Consider the following 8,103-nt stretch of genomic DNA (forward strand, 5'->3'; position numbering starts at 1 on the left):
CCAGCTAACTTTTGTATTTTTAGTAGTGATGGGGTTTCCCCATGTTGGCTAGGCTGGTCTTGAACTCCTGACCTCAGGTGATCCACCCAACTTGGCCTCCCAAAGTGCTGGGATTACAGGCGTGAGCCATCGCGCCTGGCCAAATGGCTAGATTTGATAAATAGCTAGCTAATAAATGGTTAGCAGAGATGGAGTTCAGATCTGAATTCATTCAATTGATCTTCCCCTGTATCTTCCTGTTGTGTTATAGTGCCTATTCACCAAGGGAGGGAAAAAAGCAAGGTGCAGAGATTCGAGGAAGGGACAAAGATAATTCTCCTGGGAACAGCCAAGGGCTGGGCTGAGGAGCCTGCGGGAAGTGATTGATTCAGTGTCACCAGGGGAATCAGGAATAAGAAACCCCACCACCCGTCAATCTCATGGGAGAGATCTGAAAAGGGACATTCCGTGCTGACTTCTTCATCCTTCTTCCATCTTAACTTACTTAAAGTAAAATTTGATGAAGCCAAGAAAAGCAAATAAAAGAACAATGAGGCCCCATTTTAACCTATTAAAAATTTAAGCAGGACTATAATAGTCGTGCTGGCAGGGGTGGGGAAATGGCTTGCTTCTAAATGGCTGGTGACAAGATAAAGTGGTCCAACCGGTGAAAAACAATTTATTTGGTCATGAGGGTTAAGAGCTACAAAAGCTTTCTTTATTTTTGACCCAGTAATCTCACTTTTTAGAAACAACTCCTGGAGTCACAAAATAAAATGCAACTAGTGTCATGTGCAAGAGATACATCTAAAACAGTGTTTCTCAGAAAGATCAAAAGTAAAAGGATAGGAAAAAATAGAAAGCAAAAATAAACGCCGTACATGCAAATACATGCAACAAGAAAACAGACGTTACTGCCGGGCATGGTGGCTCACACCTGTAATCCCAGCACTTTGGGAGGCCAAGGCGGGCAGATCACCTGAGGTCGGGAATTCAAGACCAGCCTGACCAACATGGAGAAACCCCGTCTCTACTAAAAATACAAAATTAGCTGGGCGTCGTGGTGCACGCCTGTAATCCCAGCTACTCGGGAGACTGAGGCAGGAGAATTACTTGAACCCGGGAGGTGGAGGGTGGAGGTTGCAGTGAGCCAAGATCGCACCATTACACTCCAGCCTGGGCAACAAGAGCAAAACTGTCTCAAAAAAAAAAGAAAGAAAAAGAAAACAGGTTACAATGTTAATTCACCAAAAAAAAAAAAAAAAAAAAAAAAAGCAAAAAAGAAAAATCAGAAAACAAGACACAGAAGAACACCTTGTAATGATAAAGGCTGAAAGCTACGATGAAGATGTCATGCATTTTTATGCATAAAATATAGCAACAGAATTCATAAAGCAAAAAATGGGAACTACATGGAGAAATAGAAATATAATAATAGAAGGAAATTTTAATTCATTTCTCTTAGCCCATGACTCATCAGTAAACCATACAGTAAATAAGGATATAGATGACTTGATTTGTTAATTAATAAGGTAGATTGAATTAAAATATATTAAACTTCAAGGTCGGGCTTGGTGGCTCTGGCCTGTAACCCCAGCACTTTGGGAGGCTGAGGTGGGTGGAATGCTTGAGCCCAGGAGTTTGAGACCAGCCTGGGAAACATGGTGAAACCCTGCTCTACAAAAATGTACAAAAATTAGCTGGGCATGGTGGCACCATTTTGCCATGACCCCCCCAGGGGGTCTACAGAGGCATCAGCAACTCCATATCCTTTGGTGTGTTTTTCCTCCTGCACCTGGCAGATGGCACCCTTCATGCCTGATAACTTTATCAACTAATTCATTAATCCATGACAGACATGTCAACAATTACAAAAATAGCTTTAGAGAAACATGCAAAAATGCAGTGGGGACCCAGGAAGAGGAGTATCTAAGCCTCATTGGCTTGGAGCGGGACTTTGAGTGAGTAGGAAAAAGACTTGGGGCTGAAGAAAGAAAATGCAGTTATAGAGTAGAGCTTGAGTCCCCTGCAGCTTCTTGAAAGGCTGAACCACTGTTTCCCACAAGGCCATGCCCAGTGGCTGGAACACAGCAAGTATGAAGCTCCTCTAGAGGGTTCTCTGCAAATCCTTCTCTCTGCCTCAGCCTTCCCAGCCTTAAATCATTGGTCAGAGCTTTTTCCCTAAGGAGCACTGAGATTTGCCAGAGTCCTAGAGTGAGCAGTAATGGAGCAGAAATTAGGAGCTGAATGAATTATAGTCCTAGCGTTTCTATTCTTAACTCCTAGGCTTTTATGGAGCTCTTAGGGTTGAGCTGCATTTTAAAAGCCCACACATGGAATACATGGTGGGTACAAGTGACTCACCATTAGAAAAAATTAAGTTAGGGCCCCAAGTCATGGCTGACACTAGAATAAATTCCAGATGGCTTAAAGATTTGAATGTAAAACATGAAATCATAAAAATAGTAAAATAAGAAAATAGGTGAATATTTATAATTTTGGAAAGGAGGGAGAATATAGAAGATCATTTTAAGTTTAACACCAAGGCAGGTAAGAAAGAAAAGATTGATAGTAGTGCAAAAAAAGTCCTGCACCAGAAGACTATTTCAAAAGTGCAAAAATAGAAATAGAGTTAAGAAAGAACTCTACCCTAATGTCAGAGTTATTCGATACAAAGAAAAGAGGGCCTTGGGCTACTTGTTGGGGTGCTTAATTGAGCAACTGTATCTAGAGTATTTGTGCCAACTGTCCCCTTACTTCTGACACTTGTACTAATCAGCCAGCTGCAGTGGAGATTTTCTCCGCACCAAACCAGTGAATGCCCCAGGTAGCAACTATCCCCACTGGAGTAAGAAACTGGGTGTGCTGAAGGACATGACGGATTCTCTTCTTCCTGACATACGTGTCCCATGTATACGTCCAATCAACACATTCTTCTTCCCACAAAATTACTTTCTTTTTTTTTTTTCCTTTTCCTTTTTCTGTTTGGAGACAGTATCTCACTATGTTGTCCAGGTTGATCTCAAACTCCTGAGCTCAAGTGATCCTCCTGTCTCAGCTTCCTTAGTAACTGGGATTATGGGCACGCCACTGGCCCAGCACCTCCCACGAAATTATGACATTCAGGCTCAGGAAACAGAACAGACAAGAACAAGAATGCACTAGATTCATACAGTGACTCATACCTGTAATCCCAGCATTATTGTAATCCCTCCTACCTGTAATTCCAGCACTTTGGGAGGCTAAGATGGGAGTGTCACTTGAGCCTGGGACGTCGAGGCTGCAGTGAGCCATGATTATGTCACTGCACTCCAGCCTGGGTGACAGAGTGAGACCCTGTCTCAAAAAAAAAAAAAAAAAATGCACAATTTAAAAATGATCAAACAGATTGGGCACGGTGGCTCACGCCTGTAATCCCAGTACTTTGGGAGGCCGAGGTGGGCGGATTACGAGGTCAGGAGATTGAGACCATCCTGGCTAACACAGTGAAACCTGTCTCTACTAAAAAAAAAAAAAAAAAAAAAAATTAGCTGGGGCCGGGCGTGGTGGCTCCCTGTAATCCCAGCACTTTGGGAGGCCGAGGCGGGCGGATCACGAGGACAGGATATCGAGACCGTCCTGGCTAACACGGAGAAACCCCGTCTCTATTAAAACTACAAAAAATTAGCTGGGCGTGGTGGCGGGTGCCTGTAGTCCCAGCTACTCGGGAGGCTGAGGCAGGAGAATCACTTGAACCTGGGAGGCGGAGCTTGCAGTGAGCCAAAATCATGCCACTGCACTCCAGCCTGGGCGACAGAGCGAGACTCCGTATCAAAAAAAAAAATAGCCGGGCTTGGTGGCATGCGCCTGTAGTCCCAGCTACTCGGGAGACTGAGGCAGGAGAAACGCTTGAACCCGGGAGGCGGAGGTTGCAGTGAGCCAAGATCGCACCACTGCACTCCAGCCTGGCAACGAAGCGTTACTCCGTCTCAAAAAGAAAAACAAAAACAAAAAACACAAATATCTAGAGTTACTAAACAGTTGGGTAAAATTAACACTATGAAACAGAGCCATCAAAATCCATCTGTAGGCCAGGCGCAGTAGCTCACACTTATAATCCCGGTACTTTGGGGGGCCAAGGTGGGAGGATCGCTTGAGCCCAGGAGTTTGCAACCAGCCTGGGCAACATAGGGAGACCCCATTTTTACAAAATTTTGTTTTTAATTAGCCAGGTGTGGTGGCACACACCTGTAGTCTCAGCTATTCAGGGGGCTGAAGTAGAAGGGTCACTTGAGCTCAGGAGTTTGAGACTGCAGTGAGCCACAGTCTCACCACTGCACTCCAGTCTGGACGACAGAGTGAGACCCTGTCTCAAAAATAAAAAATTAAAAATCCACTGTGGGAAACCAGAATATGCCATCCCCAAAACATGCCACTCTGATGTAAGGATTATTTTGAGTTGAAGGCACTGGAGAAGAAGATTTACAAAGACAAAGGTGTCTTCCTACCCTCTCTATCAGGAAAGACAAAAGTTAACCACCAGAGACAACTACAGAGCTTAACAGCCTGGAGATGGCACCAAAGGAATTTACGTAGCAAGCTCTACTAAATAGCCTGTAACTGCCATTTATTTGCCGTCCCACAATTTGCTGCCCTTAGAAGTTCAATGCCCTTTTCCCTTGTCTTGCCACTTATCTAAAAATTTACTGTTCTTTGTCGAAGATGCTATATGAGCTGGAATTCCAAGCCACCTCTTTGAGGCCTATTCATTCCCTGGGTATTTCAGATGTATATATGAAATATACATGCTAATACACTTGTTTGTTTTTCTCTCATTAATCTGTCTTTTCTTATAGGGGTTCATTCCAACTAAGAATTTATGAGAGTTGAGGAAAAAATTAATTTTAGTTCCTTACACTGCCATCTGAAAAACAAACACCTAAGAATGAGAATTAATGAGTACTAGCAGAGCAAGTCTTTAGATTAAGCATAATTAATATCTCAACAAGATACTTGAAAAGATATTTCATTTGCTAAAAGGTATTAGGCCAGGCATGGTAGCTCACGCCTGTAATCCTAGCACTTTGGGAGGAGGATTGCTTGAGTCTGGGACTTTGAGACCGGCCTGGGCAACATAGCAAGATTCTATCTCTACAAAAAATTTAAAAATTATCTGGGTGTGGTGGTGTGTGCCTGTAGTTCCAGCTAGTCAGGAGGCTGAGGTGGAAGGATCACTTGAGCCCAGGAGTTTGAGGTTGCAGTGAGCTCTGATCTTGCCACTGCACTTCAGCCTAGGCCACAGAGCGAGATCCTATCTCAAAATAAATTAAAAAATGGAATGAACTAAAGATCGATTTAGAATTCAGTTTCCCAAATAAAAATTCAATGGGCTTAATAACAAAATAGATACAGCTGAAGAGTGAATAATAGAGTTGAAAGATCAAGCAGCTAAGAAATTCAGGAAAATAAAAAACGGCCAGGTGTTGGCTCACACCTGTAATCCCTGCACTTTGGGAGTCTGAGGCGGGCAGATCACCTGAGGCCGGAAGTTCGAGACCGGCCTGGCCAACATGGCAAAACCGTCTCTACTAAAAATTAAAATTAGCCAGGCATGGTGGTGCATGCCTGTAACCCCAGCTACTTGGGAGGCTGAGGCATGAGAATTACTTGAACCCAGGAGGTGGAGGTTGCAGTGAGCCAAGATTGCACCACTACACTCTAGCCTGTCTCAAAAAAAAAAAAAAATTCTCATAAAATGCAGTTAGAAAGAACAGAGGTGAGAAGTATAAAAGAAAAATAAGGAAGTATGGAGGATGAATCCAGAAGTTCTATCGTACTATTTAACAGGAATTCCAGCATAAGGAAACAGAGGAAATGGAGGGGGAAAAATAAAGAAACAAATAATGGAATATTTTCTGGAGGTGAAGAAACACAAAAGCTTTCACATTGAAATGACCCACTGTAGACCAAGAAGAATAAACAAAACAAAACAAAAAAGACTTACACCCAGATTAACTATGATCAAATTTCAGAATGCCAAACATAAAGGAAATACCAAGCAACTTTGTTTTATTCCCTCACATTTGTAAGTGAATTTTTCTAGGAAGAGGATTCACAACAATTATTCAATTCTCAAGTAAGTAACCAAAAGGAAAGTTTAAGAACCACTGCCGTCTATGAAGGCAGCTTCTCCAAGCGGGGAATCTGGAAAGAAGCTTAACCCCTAAGTGTAGACCTTCCCCCAAAGGTTGCAAAGTTTGCTCCACACATCTAGTTCCATTTACTCTTTTTTTTTTCACACCTGAAGAAGGAAAGTTTGGCCAAGCTCAAAACCATAATGTCCTTAGTTCAGACAGCAAATTATTACACTTTCTTCTTTCTGGGAAAAACATGTGCAAAGATTTTCCCTCGGAAATGTGCCTGTTTTTAAAAGTCTCTAAAACTCAAGAGTGCTAGCATTTGCTACTCTGAAGATCTAGCCAGGAAAATGGGGGCAAAGGGAGGGCCATGAAAGCCCACTGTGTCCTTTTAGTGTTGGGGACGTGAAGACACAGGCCTGATCAGTGTACAAGGCCAGGACTGGGAGGCTGGAAACTTGGGTTAGAGCCCTGGCTCCACTACTTCCAACTGTGTCATCCAGGCCAATCCCTTTTTACTGTTTCCTTGTCAGTGAAATAGGAACATACTTGTTCTGTCTCTCAGAATAGTTCTGGGGCTGAGATGGTAAAACAATGAAGACACTCTCTGAGACCTCAAGTTCTAAACCAAGGGTCACTTAGGCAAGTGACTTCCAGAGCCAGATAGGTAATGCAACTTTGTGAATTGGCCACATTGGAAAATGGTGGGAACCCAGGATTGATTTATGATATGGTTTGGCTGTGTCCCCACCCAAATCTCATCTGGAATTTTAATCCCCATAGTTCCTATATGTGGTGGGACGGAGGTGATTGGATAATGGGAGCAGTTTCCCCCATGCTGTTCTCATGATAGTGAGTGAGTTCTCATGAGATCTAATGGTTTTCTAAGCATCTGGCATTTCCCCTGCTTGCACTTCTCTCTCCTGCCACCATGTAAAGAAGGTCCTTGCTTCCCCTTCACCTTCCGCCACGATTGTAAGTTTCCTGAGGCCTCCTCAGCCACGTGGAACTGTGAGTCAATTATACCTCTTTCCTTTATAAATTACTCAGTCTCAGGTATTTGTTTATAGCAGTGTGAGAACGGACTACTGCAATTCATTGTTGGGCATGCTGAATCTAAAGTGCATACAGGGAAATATAGTTCTAAACTACGTTCTAGGAACCTTAGTTCCAGGAAATATTAATATCCCAGGAAAAAAGGTGGGGGACTGTTGAGGGTTGTTCAGTTTCCCTAGAAAACAAAGCCTGGGGCAATGGTTATATGCTGATGTTTTTAATGAAGGCACAAATCCAGAGCCTCAAGAGTGATATAAAAGGGAGGGCTGGGAAATGATGCAAGATGCTTGGAGGAGCCAGCAGCTGCTGGCAGCAGCTGGCTGGCCACAGAACTCCAGAGTTGGCTGCAGTGGCAACAGTTAAGGAAATGCAAAAGGCTAGGATCCAGGACTTAGGCAGGCTAAGAGAACCTATGAAAACACGTAGAATGTGTCCAACATAAATGTCAAACAAAATTAAGAAACATTAGGTACTACATGCCCCCTCTTAGAAATCTGCAATGCATATTAGCACATTAACAGTTCTAGAAGTACCTCAGCAAGGAAACCAGTTTCATTTTATTTAATCCAGCATTTCCCAAGCTTATTTGACCACAGAACCTTTCTTTCATGCACTGCTCATCTGTAGAACTCAGTTCTGGTCAGCTATGAATACTGGAATTTGGGGCTTAGGAAACAGGATAGATTGTAGATATGAATTTGAGATTAATAGTGATTAAAACCAGGAGAATAAAGGAGATCATCCTGGAAGAGTTTCTAGAATGATCCTAAGCTTGAGTCCTGGCATACATCAATATTTAAGCGACAAACATAGGAAGAACATCCCTGAAGAGAGAAAGGGAAGAAACCATTGTAGAATTAGGAGAATCAGGAACCATCACTAGGTAGTAATGACAGTTAATTTTAGGTGTCAACTTGACTGGATTAAAAAATTCCTAGAGGCTGGGCGCCGT

The sequence above is a fragment of the Gorilla gorilla genome, chromosome 13 (assembly GCF_029281585.2).
Source record: "Gorilla gorilla gorilla isolate KB3781 chromosome 13, NHGRI_mGorGor1-v2.1_pri, whole genome shotgun sequence".
NCBI classification, from domain to species: Eukaryota; Metazoa; Chordata; class Mammalia; order Primates; family Hominidae; genus Gorilla; species Gorilla gorilla.